This window comes from Leptonychotes weddellii, chromosome 6, assembly GCF_054177405.1.
Source record: "Leptonychotes weddellii isolate Sample4059 chromosome 6, ASM5417740v2, whole genome shotgun sequence".
Lineage (NCBI taxonomy): Eukaryota > Metazoa > Chordata > Mammalia > Carnivora > Phocidae > Leptonychotes > Leptonychotes weddellii.
This window is the reverse complement of record NC_138374.1, coordinates 71,906,430-71,920,143: the sequence shown is the minus strand read 5'-3', so window position 1 is coordinate 71,920,143 and position 13,714 is coordinate 71,906,430. Positions and strand designations below refer to the sequence as shown.

The 13,714-nt window shown below is 43.5% G+C and overlaps 1 protein-coding gene and 2 long non-coding RNA genes across 5 annotated transcripts in view; all 3 read right to left on the bottom strand.

Moving 5' to 3' along the window:
- LOC102740208 (protein kinase cGMP-dependent 1) overlaps positions 1-13,714 on the bottom strand; it is a 914,142-nt gene that overhangs the window by 708,034 nt on the left and 192,394 nt on the right. The window lies entirely within an intron of this gene.
- The window catches only part of LOC145722248 (uncharacterized), a 112,191-nt gene that overhangs the window by 70,017 nt on the left and 28,460 nt on the right, over positions 1-13,714 (bottom strand). The gene's annotated exons all lie outside the window — the stretch shown is intronic.
- Positions 2,896-9,984, bottom strand: LOC145722245 (uncharacterized). The gene is made up of 2 exons (XR_014146365.1): positions 5,859-9,984; positions 2,896-5,640 (listed from the first exon to the last, which is right to left on the bottom strand). It is a non-coding gene; the product is annotated as an uncharacterized LOC145722245 (long non-coding RNA).

Here is a 13,714-nt window from a genome sequence, read left to right as displayed (position 1 = left end):
ATCGTAGTTTCAAAGATACTTTGCAAGCCCAAATCTCACGCTTGGGTTCTAAGAATATGCAACTTGCCACTATCCCCTGATTATAGTTTTTTTTGTTTTTTTTTTTAAAGATTTTATTTATTTATTTGAGAGAGAGAGAATGAGAGAGAGCACATGAGAGGGGGGAGGGGCAGAGGGAGAAGCAGACTCCCCACCGAGCAGGGAGCCCGATGCGGGACTCGATCCAGGGACTCCAGGATCATGACCTGAGCCGAAGGCAGTCGCTCAACCAACTGAGCCACCCAGGCGCCCCCTGATTATAGTTTTTAAAAACACCAAAATACGAGTAATCTATAAAAGCTGGGTACAAATGGCATATTGTCTCTGCAGTACAGTCTTTGAGCCTCTCCAGGTTACGCCATGGGACAACCTGTATTTCCACATAGGCTGAACTTGGCTTCTGTCTAGGTCCTGTTACTCACTGTGCATCAGTCACTAAACCATCCTTGCTTTATTGTTGTCATCAGCAAAATAAGAGTCCCGATGTCTACTTTCCAGAGCTGTTGAGAAAATGCAATGGCCCTAAAGTACACAGAACGCTTAGTTCAGCGTCTACTGTCCCCACGCGGGATACCTTGGAGAAGTGGTGGCCTGTGTTGCAGAAGGACATCAGATAACCAGAAAGAAACTGAATACATCCAATCCCGTGTTCTTCTGTGGTGTCTGACGGTTATTCTGGTTACAAAGCCCTGCATATCTGGGACATGATATTAATTTCCAATATCCATCTTTAGCAAATACAATTCTCTCAAAGAAAAATGATCTTTTTGTTCAGAAAAACATGAAGCAATGCAACATGCTACATCTCACACAGAGTCAAAATAGTTACCCCTAGCTCGCCCAAGGGCTGGAGCGGAGAAAAAAGGAGTGGTATTTTGGGGTGTGCCTGGGTATGAGGCAGAGATTGAAGTCAGCACAACCTTCTGAGCACGTACAAAACTCCGTGTGCGGAACATTCTGCTTGTGTTGCCTTCAAAGCCAGTTGAAAGGTTTCCGCTGGTGACCTTCCTTTTTTAAAAAGTTTAGCTTTATTTCTGGTAAAAATAAGACAATAAAATAAAATAGACGTGAAGGGGTCTTCTGTAAATTAGCCATTGAACTAATTGTCAATAGCTCTTGGGTGCAGGAAGCCAACACCAAGGAAAGTCCATACGCAAGGGTATGAAATGATCTATGCACTTGGGAGAGCATTTCTGAAAACGTAAAAAAGCAGAATAGGAGGCTTAGCGCATAAAGTGAATGCTTTATTTCTAAAATGAAATCCTTGGGAGGTGAAAGTCACTTTGTGCTTCGAAACCCTACTCTTGGCAGGTGGGGGGCAGTCGTCTACTAGCTGTCGCCCTCCTTGGAAGGGCTGCCTCTCTAGGCATGTGTGCCCCATTGAATGCAGGTCCCGCCCTGGGGCTCACTGAAGCTTGAGTTCTTAGAAGGCTCTGGAAAACGAGAGCTGTCCAACTGCTGATTGAGCCATTGATCAACGCTGCTGAAGGCACACGCGACTAAGTCATTCCATTCTCTCTCATCACTCGAAGAGCTCCACTGGTTACCTCTAGCCTGGGAGCCCGGCTCCACCCCTCTATCTCCTACAAGCAATGTGGCATAGGCAGTGACTTAAACCTCCCAGCTCCCCCTGCCCCCCATTTCTTCATCTGTGAGACGTTTCAGGTGTCTCCATCTTAGGAAGTCCGATCCCTGGTGTATCAGCAAAACAGACCATACGCTATCCTTCGCTATCCAACTTAATGATCACCTTGGTCATGAACATGCTTTTGCCTTCTAGACATTAATTTTCCATGCCATATTTCCAAAAACTTGATTGTTGAAGATTATTTCACTATATAATACTTATTATGTAAGGGCTTCCTATTGCTCTGGATTCATTTTTTCTAACTTTTTAAAAATAATTGCACTGATTTATTTTTTTAAATGAGTTTATTCACTTAGAGAGAGAGAGCGTGAGAGAGAGAAAGCTCGAGAAAGGGAGGGTCAGAGGAAGAAGCAGATTCTCCGCTGAGCAGGAAGCCCGATGCAGGACTGGATCCTGGGACTGTAGGCAGATGCTGAACTGACTGAGCCACCCAGGCACCCTGATTTATTTTTATTGGTATATTTCTTTTAACATTTTTCCTCCAAAGAAAAATTCTGATTTGGCCCACTGAAACTCAATTACCATTTTGGATGTTTTAAAATATTTTGGATTTAGTTTTTATTTTAAAATTGACAAATAGTTTCTGATATCTTGAATAGAAATTGAATTACTAGTAATGTTCTGTTTGATGTTTCCATTAGAAAAATGCAATAATGGCAGAAATAGAATTTTAAATTTAAAACTATAATATTATCCAGAAAGTAAAAATGTATTTATACAGTCAATATCTCTACTAAAAAGTAAATAGGATCTGTCATGCCCTGTAAGCTGAGAATTATAGAAATCTGAGTACAGCCTTCCAGGCTAGCTGCAACCTCTACTCATTGAGTTGAAGGGATCAAAGAAGCTGATCATTTTTCCAACAAGCAGAGCCCTAGGGCATTTCTCTAAAATAAGGCATGGTTTTTGGTGGATGTCACTGACAGCCCACCTAGGAGGGTTATCTTATAGTGAAGAGTCCTGTTTGATCCCCAACATGATGACTCATGTGGGCCATGGACTGCTGTGGAGATGGGTAGTAAACATTTAACTGTCCTCAAATCTTGAGATTTAAACAAAATGGCAGTGCCATTCAGAATATATTAGATTATTCATATTTGGAGGAATTTTTAAAATATATTGCAGAGAAGACCTAAAATTTAGCAGCGCTTGAGAGAGGAGGATCGGAGAAGATACATCTTTCCAAAATTCTAATATTGGACAGAAAATTGCATTTTGCTAATACCTCACTTCTTCGTCCCTTATAGAACAGCTCTCTTTTGGTATATTCTTAACTCCCTTATATTTGCCAACATACCAACCCCAATCAGGTTTCAACACCCAGTTTAAATGACATCTACTTTCAGAGGCCTACTTGATTGCCTTATTTCCCTTGTTGGAATTAATTTCTCCAAAACACATCTTTGGCAAGCAGCTCCACCAAGCCCAGTATGAGTGACCTCGAGTGACATATTTTACCTCTTTAGGTGTCAGCCCCCCATATTTAAAAGGAGGCTAGTAAGAGCACCTACTTTATGGACTTCCTGTGGACATTAAATGGGACCATCTTTATGAAAGATGCTAAACCAGCTGCTGTTTGGAAGACAGCCTGCCCATTGTGGGTGCTACAGAACTATTTCTTAAATAAACAGCATAAACACATCTCCACACAGCACTGTCTCTCTCCTCTCTTCTGGCCTGGAAGCTTTTTTCCAGATAAAGACAATGTCTCCAAATTTCCATATTTAGCCAACTATACCTTTTTTTTTTTTTTTTTAATGGCAGATATAAATGTCTGGGTAGAGAAACGCTCTCTGGGTTTCAGCAATAATTAATCATTAACAAAGATCTGCCTCCGATAACCAATGGGGAGATAGTCTCCCCAAATATGATTTTTTCATATTTTCCTAAACAGTTAATTCTTAGATCTCAACTATGTCATCAGTGCTGGGTATACACAGCAGGCACTTAATAAACATGTCAAGTGAATAAAACATAGTGAGTAAATAGACCTCTAGCTCAGAATACTAAGAAAACTTCAGTATTTTACCTGAAATAATGCTCAGTTCCTGCAGTATCACATTTACTACAAATGGGTACCAAGCAGATGTCATTTAAAATTTAAATCAAGTTGTTGAGCATCTTTGGAGGGCCGGCGCATGCTTACCACGAGGCCCTGATTGTTAATTAATTTCATCAACAGGTGCAATTATGCCCCTGCTTGCACCCACCGCCTCGCGAGGGGCAGAGTGTATTTCAAAAGAAGCATGAGATACAGGCTCAGGGGACGTACAGACTACATGGGGTGGTACGGCTGACACTGTGCTTCCAAACGACGTGGTCCACACCGGGGAGGTGGCTTGTGACAGATCAGAGCACGCAGGCCTGGACTAGTGGGGGGCGGTGTCTCAGGAGAGGTTGGCCGATGGGCGGGGTTCGTGCAGGTGACACGTGGTTGGAGACAGCGCATGACCCACTCATCTTCCGCCCTCACCTCTCAGTGTACCTTGGGCACACTCATTGCACTCAAGTGAACTGAACTTTGGCGGGACCAGTGTCCAGGATGCCAAAGCTGCAAATGCCCGGTGTGGGGGTGGGGAGACAGAAACAGAACAGGGCTTCTTATGAAAACACCCTAATTCCCCCGGGTGCCTGTCTTCAGACTGTCCCCCAGCTTGTCTTGTGTTGGCCACTGCCCTCCACCTAGCTCCCCTGGCCGCACTGTGACCTAATCCGCATCCTCTGGTCCTTTCCACCCACATCAGCATGAGTTTCTGCTACTGTTCTTTTTGACTTAAATATTAGTTTCCAAGTAAAATACAGACAACTTCACTGTGTGTTTTGAAGTGGCTCACTCAAAGCTTTAAGTTTTAAACACTGGTTTTCAAAAAAAAAAAAAGAAAAGAAAAGAAAGAAAAATAAATAAATAAACACTGGTTTTCCTTAGAGGGTTTTGTGTATTTCTCCCCCCACCCCCACCCCCCCAACTCAGAAATGATTAGGAAAGTCATGTTAAACAGATCCAAAAGAAGGCGCCTTTTTTTCAGACTTTTTCCCTCTAATTCCCCAAACATTTCATTACCATCATCTCTCCAGAGCCTAGCCAGAAATTTGGCCTCCTCTGACTCTTAAACATACCAAGTTATTAAAAATACCCTTCGGCCAAAATGAAGGAAGGGTCAGCGAAATGAACTCAACACAGGGCTTATGCAGAGCACAGTGATTTCTTTGACTTGGAGAAGGCAGCGAACGCTGATGATTTTGGACAGCCAGTTTCTTTCGCTAATCTGTTGCCAGGCTCTACCAGACACGAGTGTCTCACATCAGATGTCCTAATCTCTCTCCATTTTGCTGTCACTAAAACATGAGAACTGGCTGCAATAACAAGGCTTGTCTCATTACCAAAAATAAATAAATAAATAAATAAAAGGAAGAACGTCAACATTCCACAGAGAGATATGGCACCTTCCGTTGGTATTAAGAGGAAAGTAAAATTAGAACCTTAACAGTCCCCAGGTTTTTACGGTAAAAGACAGGCAGAGAGACTCTATTTTCAGGCTGCTAATTGAGCCTTATTTGGACTGGAGCCCTTAGAAAGGAATCAACACATCAGACATGGGCACACTAACAGGGAGGAGACAGCTTCTGGATATAATTTGGGGGAGAGCAGCCTGGCATCTTGCCTCTCTTGCCTCCCAGATAACACAGAGCTTCAGTGTCTAGTTGACCATGCAAAAAAAAAGAACATTGTTTTGAAAAAGAAGGCCTCTTTGCTGGAATCCACAGAAACTATTCTGGCTTCCTACCTCTGGGGAGACCTATGTTTAACTGCGGTTTTTAACACCAGCTTTCTAAATTTGTATCTGTTGCAAGAGTGAACCATACCCAAGAGTAAAGGGAAATTCACCAGGAAGGCTAGAACTTCTGCTAAGGGAATAAGAAGGGTGTATAAGATTCAAGTAAGAGCTCAGCAGCTTGGCAAGACATTCTTTTTTTTTTTTTTTTTAAGATTTTTTATTTATTTATTTGACAGAGAGAGACACAGCGAGAGAGGGAACACAAGCAGGGGGAGTGGGAGAGGGAGAAGCAGGCTTCCCGCAGAGCAGGGAGCCCGACGCGGGGCTCGATCCCGGACCCTGGGATCATGACCTGAGCCGAAGGCAGACGCTTAACGACTGAGCCACCCAGGCACCCCGGCAAGACATTCTTTATCAAGATAGAGCAAATCATTCACTACAGCAATCCATTGACATTCATGAGGAGATCTGTCCCAAGACTTTCATAAATCTCAAACGTCTGCTACCACTATAATATGCTATTACCCCACAAGAAGCAGCCATGAATAACTCACAAGAATTAGTGGGTATGACACAGAAATCAAAGAAAAGGAAGGCTGCATGGACACACAGCTGCTCTGGGTGGGCGGACAGCAAGGCCCACTCACCAACGCAAAATTCAAATTTAAGTCTCGGCCAAAAGATGACTTGCCACAGACTCGTGGTCCTTTATGGTCATCTTCAAACGGACAAAATCGTGACATTTAATTCATGGAGACAAGATGGCACTCCATGCCTAAGAAGGTAATCTAGCCAATGGTGGTGGAGTTCCATCAACTTTTGAGGAAAAGCAATTTCCCTTCAAGACTTGACCCCCTTTATACCCCCTTGCCTATGACTCTAGATGACAGATGTAGGTGGGAGAAATGCTAAGTGGAGCAGAATGATAGTACCTAAAGTGGGATGAATGGTACCAGGAAAAGTATGACTCAGAGTATTCTCATTTTCTTGAAGTTTTTTGGTACATCTGCATTGAGGTTTTCCACAAAAATTCATTCTTGACTTTAATTGTGACTTCAGAGTAAGAGTCCTTTATCAAGTTCCCATTTCTGCAGAACACTTACACCGCTCCATTCAGGAGGTACAAAAGAAGCGTACAGTGTCCTTTGGAAGACCAGAAACACCCACGTGTACAAAGAACAATACACATTTTAAAAAATACCAAAAACTATGGGATGTAGAACCAAGCTAGGGCTACAGACATAGGTGTGCCTGGGGTTTTAGGGGGTCATTAAGGAGACCATCTTATTGGAGCAAAGCGTTCATTCAAAGGCAGGAGTAAAAGTCATAGAGTACTCGTCAAATTGCTTTAATTATTACACTCTGAGCAAAAACCTTCGCATTCCACGCCACTGAAATACCTTTGCCTGAGAAGAACACTAACGAATTTATGGCAACCATGGACACGTCACCATGCAGATCATAGCAATCACATACACAACCTACGACATACCAGCCTTTCTCCCAGCGCAGGCACCCCCCCCCATCATTCCCCATCTTATCTAATGGCCCCTCCCCCCAGTCACACAAACCATAGATTCTGAGGTTTTCCAATAATTCTCTTACTCTCAGTCCCACGTAAAATACGTCAACAATGTTTAATTCTATCTCCACGGTATCCCTTCATCTACCCAATGTTCTGTCTTAGGTCAGAACCGTAACGTCTCACGTTTGCATTCCTGCATCACCCTCAGACTCCAGGCTCAGGGTCTTCACAGAAAACCCATCCTCCAAAGGGTTCCTTCCGGTCCCTCCAGAGGAGGAGAGAGAGAGTGGTGGTGGCAGTGGGGGGGGGGACACTAGAATCCCTCCGTGTGGAAAGGGTGTGCTGCATTGAGTGCTCACCAGGTAGAGCCGCTCATTCAATACTCTCAACAACCGTGTTGGGAAAAGGAGAAAAAACCGATGGTATAGCCCCAGGGGGACTCCCACCAGGTCCACGTCTTAGGGAATTGGTTAGAGTTAGAATTTTAAATTAGGTTTAACTAAAACCTCAATCTTTTGAGATCACAAATCTAGTCACAATATTCAATCTACTTTGCCTGTAAAATAAGGCACATATTTCCAAGTACCAGCACTGGGACTCAGGGATCGGATTCTGTGGGTTCAGGTTTCAGCTGCACCGTGTACCAGCTGTGTGACCTTGGGCATGACAACTAAGATCTCTAAGCCTCAAGTTATCATGTATACAGTAAGATGATATTACTGTCCCTGCCCAGCATTGTTTTAAGGATCCAAGGGGATAATGCACAGAAAATGTTTACTCAGAGGAGCTTAATGAAAACTGATGAGGGAATGAATGGACAGGTAGACTGACAAATATAAGGAAGGATTTGTTTAAGTACACCTCTTTTTTTTTTTTTAAGATTTTATTTATTTATTTGACAAAGAGAGACAGCGAGAGAGGGAACACAAGCAGGGGGAGTGGGAGAGGGAGAAGCAGGCTTCCCGCCGAACAGGGAGCCCGATGTGGGACTCGATCCCAGGATCCTGGGATCATGACCTGAGCCGAAGGCAGATGCTTAACAACTGAGCCACCCAGGTGCCCCATAAGTACACCTCTTTAAATAAATATATCACTCACAGGTAAGGATACCTACTTTATCCCTAACTGTTAGGGTTAAAAATCACTTGCATTTTTTTTTTCAGGAAAAGCCATAGAAAAAGTGCCTTTTAATAAAGAGAAAATAATGAGATGCATGTGCATTATCATAATTATCACCATTGTCGACTACAACAACCAGCAGCATTGAAGCAAACTTATTATAAAACCCCCAAGAACATGTACTTCGCCCAAAGCCCGCCACACGCATGCGTAAAACACTGAGGCTACAAAAGAGACATCTGACAAAGGTGTTGCTTTTAAACCTGCATAACAACAGAGGGATGTTCATAGCTTGACCTGAGCATAACTAGATTGTGCTTCTTCTGTGGAGCAAACAATCTGTGGGCCCTGTTGCCCCAGACATAAAAATGCCCATGGGTCCCCGACACGCTCCCCCCCACCCCCCCTGCTTTTGCCACATCCCTTTGCCAAACCCTCTGGTATTTTTTACAAGTTAATCATTTTGTTTTTATAAGGCATCATCAAAGTTCCCTCCCAAGACTAGTTTGAGGAGAGCAGAGATCTATTATATAAAAATCCAGTAATGTCTATGTTTTAGCTGGGTGGGGGGTGTGGGCACGGGTGCAAAAGGGGATAAATCACAAGCAAAGGGTGATGGCAGATGGTGTTCTAGCAGCGAGAGCAAGTGGCATTTTTATTGCACCCCGGTAATGGAAGCTTTTCCAAGACTCTGCCGTTCAAATGGACACCAACAGGTTCACTTTCCAGAAGTGGTGTATTATCTAACTTCAGAGGACAAGTGGATTCCCAGAGTTTAGAATCCCTCAAAACACTTCATTTCCCCAAATGTCTATCCTCCCAACACACATTTGTTCTCCCTATTAAAAATCTGCTAATTTCACAGCTTGCAGGGCAGGAGAAGAGGATTCGCTGATTCCTAAAAATAATGCTGTTGCCAGGGGAGGCGAACTGTTGCTTTTCTCTGCTTTTGGCCTGCACGGTTTGTATCCATTCTTCCCTGTTCCTCGTGTCCGGTAGAATGCAATGTCATGAATACATGGTAGCTCAGAAGCATACCTTGCTTAAAAGGACTGGACGGATCCTTTTCCTGCACACTCTTTCATATTTCTCCAAGTCAAGAGATCCAAAATGAGAAAGGAAGGAAGATACGAGCATGAGGTGAAACAGGTAAAGAGACCAGGGACGATAGGAAAAACCAGGGTTTGCAATGTGACTAGACATCTAATCAAGAACTCACAGCAAATGCATAACCTGCTACGATCCTCTGAGGGCAGAGCTGGGCCTGTCTTGATCACAGTTGTACCCCAGTATTTAGCACAGTGCTAAGCATACTGCAAGGCTCAAATGCTCCTTAGAGAAATAAATGAGAACAGGAAAGGGGATTTCCATACTGTGTGGATCAAATGGGGGTGAGTGAAAACCATGATGAAGTCTCAGAAAGGCTTCTAACTCAGAGTGGAAAAATCAAAGAATACAGAAGAGTACAGGCGATAAAAGGTGTATGTGTGTGGGGGGGTGTGTTTACAAATGTTGGTATATACAAGGTGCATAAACATATACAGTGTGTGCCTAGAAAGGAAAAGTTTTCCATATGTGTTTGCACATCTATAGACAAGATCATTCGGAAAGAACCATTATGTTTTAAAAAGAGCATTTTGAGCTAGTGGCTAATGCAGAGAAACCAAATTCCTTCGCACTTTAGAATATCGAGCCTTACTTAAAAAAATAAACATGACTTAATATTGAACAGGATTCAAAGGTATATTGCATTCTTAATCCCTCAAAATAGCACCAAGGTGAACAGTTCTGTTAAACAAATTACTGTGTAAAAAATATGTCCTTACTTTGTTTATTTAAATAGCAAGTCTATCTCATTTGGCCTTAAAAAAAAAGAGTGGGCCTCACCTCGTCTGTGAGCTGTAAGGAAGCCCAGAGAAAGGGGGTTGAGGTTTGCGTGGATGAAGCCTTGCTCTCATGCATGGTGGGACTGTGGACAGCGCTGCTAATCTGTGGAAGATGTCCACGGCCAAGCCCAGAGTCAAGCCAGCTAGATCTTGGGACTGGTGCCCCAAGCTCGATACATAAAAGGTTTAAGGGTCAGGGTAATTGAGAAAGCCTGGGAACGAAGCTAGGCGGGGCCTCAGATTGTTCATTTCTTGCTCTGTTTCACAATATAGAAAATAATTGGAAACCATTTAATAACTGCCAAGTTGCCCCTTTGTCTTTTTCAGGATCCCTCCCCCTCAAGAGGAGATTAACAACATCACCCAAGGACTTCCCAAACTGAGTTGTAGGGTCTGAAAACTCAGAGAAACCCCTGAAGAATGTTAAATTGCTGATTTCAAAACACTGACAGGCAATTTAAAAATGTCCCGAAGACCTCAACTTCATAAGCATCAGGGTTTGGCACAAGAGAAGGCTCCAGAAAGTAGAGCACAGCCTTGGCACCTGGAGGACTGGCTGCAAGGGCCTTCTCCAGAACTGCAGGGCTGAGTGGAAGAACAAGAGCGTCTACCACCTGCGGCCTGAACGGCACAGGGAGGGGGGCGGAGGCTGAGGACCGGGGGGGGGGGTGTCTGTGCTCTTGGTAGCATCCGCACCCACACCTGGGAGCCGGCCCCTGTGCAGCTGGTGACACTGACTTTGGATCTCGGGGCGGCGCGGTCAGTACCAGGAGCAGTCACAGGGGCTTGCTCAGGAGCACATTCCAGACATAACCTGTGCCTTCCAGATCTAAGTCAGGCAGACTCAGAAGGAGCAGAAAATTCCATAGTTAGGGTGGAGATGAGAGCCAGAGATACGCCATTTATGGGCTGTTCATGGATTCCCCTTCACACCCAGCTGGCCAAAGGAGACCCAGCTGATTCAAAGCTAACTACTGGGTGTTGGGACTCAAATACGTTTCTTCCCTTTACTCAAGAAGCAGCGCCATTTCTACTGCATTGTGAGGTGTACAAACATCTAAGAGAATCCTAGATTTTAGAACGGAATGCTTCTCTGTATACTGTGATGTCAGAGATCTGTCTACATAAAAACTTAGATTTAAGGCTTTCTCTTTTGCTACGGCAGTGGTTCTCAAACTACAGTAGCGTACACAGAATCGCCAAGAGGTCTTGTGAAAACACACATTTTAGGCCCCAAAGTCATGGCTTCTGATTCAGGAGGTCTCAAGTGGGGCCTGACGGTTTTTATTTCTATCAAGTTCCCAGGGGATGCTCATGCTGCTGGTCCAGAGACTACATTTTGAGAACACCTCTATAGTCCCAGCTGGAAGTTGGAAATCAGATGTGGTGAAGCATTTATTTTTTTGAGCAGTAGACATAAAGAACCAACTTGTTGAGTTCTTGCTATGTTCTAGGTACAAAATTACATACTTATATCATTTAATGCTAATAATAATCATGCATCTGCAGCTTGAAGATGAGAAAATGGTGCCTCACAAAGGTTTAGTAGCTTGCATAAAATTATGCAACTATTAAGTGATCACATTTGAAACTTATTCCATAGTCCGTGTTCTTTCCCCTACTTTGCAAAGAAAGGGAAACTGGTCAAAAGCACCTCACAACAGGAATCAGCGACCAAGAAAACCTAGAAAAGGTAAGGTTGTTTCCTCAAAAGTTTTTAAGCCCCAGAAAAATCACAACAGATCCTTTAGAAGAGAAAGAACAGTATAATCTGGATACAATAGAATTCAGAAATGGGGAAAAGTTGAAAGACAGCTTCTTTATGACAAAGGGTGCTCTATCTGGTACTTACCCCCCAAGAGCGTTTTGGAAACCTGAATTTCTCATGTCCTCCATATAAATCTGCGTCCCTTTGGCCAGCAAGAATGCTAAGACTAACACAATTACAACAGCCAGACGATGCTGAGATGGACCATGAGAGCTATTTATCGATCCTCAGTCATACTTAGGGCTCTGCTTCATGTGACTTTCAGAGACAACAGTGGCCACCTGTGCCCATCACTCTTTTTCTTTTTAATCACATAATTTTTAAGTCTGAGCAGTGGCAGCAATAAAATCACACTGACCGTGTAAGACATGAACAGACCATTATCTACACGTCCCCAAAGCAGAAAACTAAGTTCTGACCATATATTTACTTCAAATAACTTGGTAACAGCAAATTATTAGAAAGATAACCCAGGGGGAGCCTGGGTGGCTCAGTCAGTCGAGCGTCTGACTCTTGATTTTGGCTCAAGTCATGATCTCAGGGTCCTGGGATCAAGCCCCTCATCGGACTCCCTGCTCAGCAGGGAGCCTGCTGGAGATTTTCTGTCCCTTCCCTTCTGCCCCACCCCTCGCTCATAGGCTCTCTCTCACTCTCTCTCAAATAAATAAATAAATAAATAAAATCTTAAAAAAATAAAGATAACCCAAGACTACAGTGGTTTTAAAACATGTCTAATTCAAAGACTCAATGCAAAAAAGAATGCCATCCACAAAGAAAACATGAGCATCACATAAACCCCAAGGTGAATGAGATCCTCACACCTTCACTCCGTAGTTTCAGAGTGACTGGCACCATCTCAAAGTTAAAGGGCCCCCACAATCATCTAGACTCGTGGTTCCCAAATGTGTCCTGAAGCAAATACCATTTGATTTCACTCATAGGTGAAACTTAGGAAACAAAACAAATGAACAAACAAAAAGAGACAAACAAACAAACAAAACCAGACTCTTCCATACAGAGAACAAACTGGTGGTTTGGGGAGGGGGGATGAGTGAAATAGATCATGGGCACTGAGGATACACTCATCTCGATGAGCACTGAGACATGTATAGGGTTGCTGAATCATGATTTTGTACACCTGAAACGAATATCACTGTATGTTCATCACACTTCATATACATACTTATACATTCATGAAATCACCAGAGATTAGGATTTAGAAAATTTTAGGTGGAGCCAAGGAACTCTGTGTTTCCAAGCATCCTGGGTGCTTTTGATGTCCACAAGGCCAAATGAAGAAGACTTAGCACAACCTTCTAATTTGGACAAGGAGCTTCTCCCTGAGTATGTAAAGGTATTAGGGTGGCAGGCAAAGAGACGTGGTCCTTTGCATTCTGCCACAGACCCTTGGAAATCTTAGCAAGTGAAGGACCTCGTTCCTGGGTGCATCAGCACCAGTTCATCGGGAACATCATCACTCAAGATCCACTGGGAAGCACTGTCAGTGAGCGGTTGACATGGCAGCGATTGACAATGCCAATGGGAATGGCAGTGACTGCAGAAATAAGAGCATTGCTACTAAGAGTTGATGGCACCCAGCATTCATGGTTACAGCCAATGGTGCCCAGTGAGAGACATGACACTAAGGGCAAGATCCGTGGTGTACAGCTCTGTTGATGGATAGGGGTGGCTGCCTGGGTTAGCTCGTACACATGTTGAGAGATGCTCCATGGGTGGCTTACAACTGGACGAGGGGACTACATCTTCCTATTTTTTTTTAAGGTTAGTTATCCAGTGGAAATCCCTCTTCTTGTTCACTCACACAATTTTTTTTTATTCTTATGTTAATCCCCATACATTACATCATTAGTTCTAGATGAAGTGTTCCATGATTCATTGTTCGTGCACAACACCCAGTGCTCCATGCAGAACGTGCCCTCCTCAATACCCACC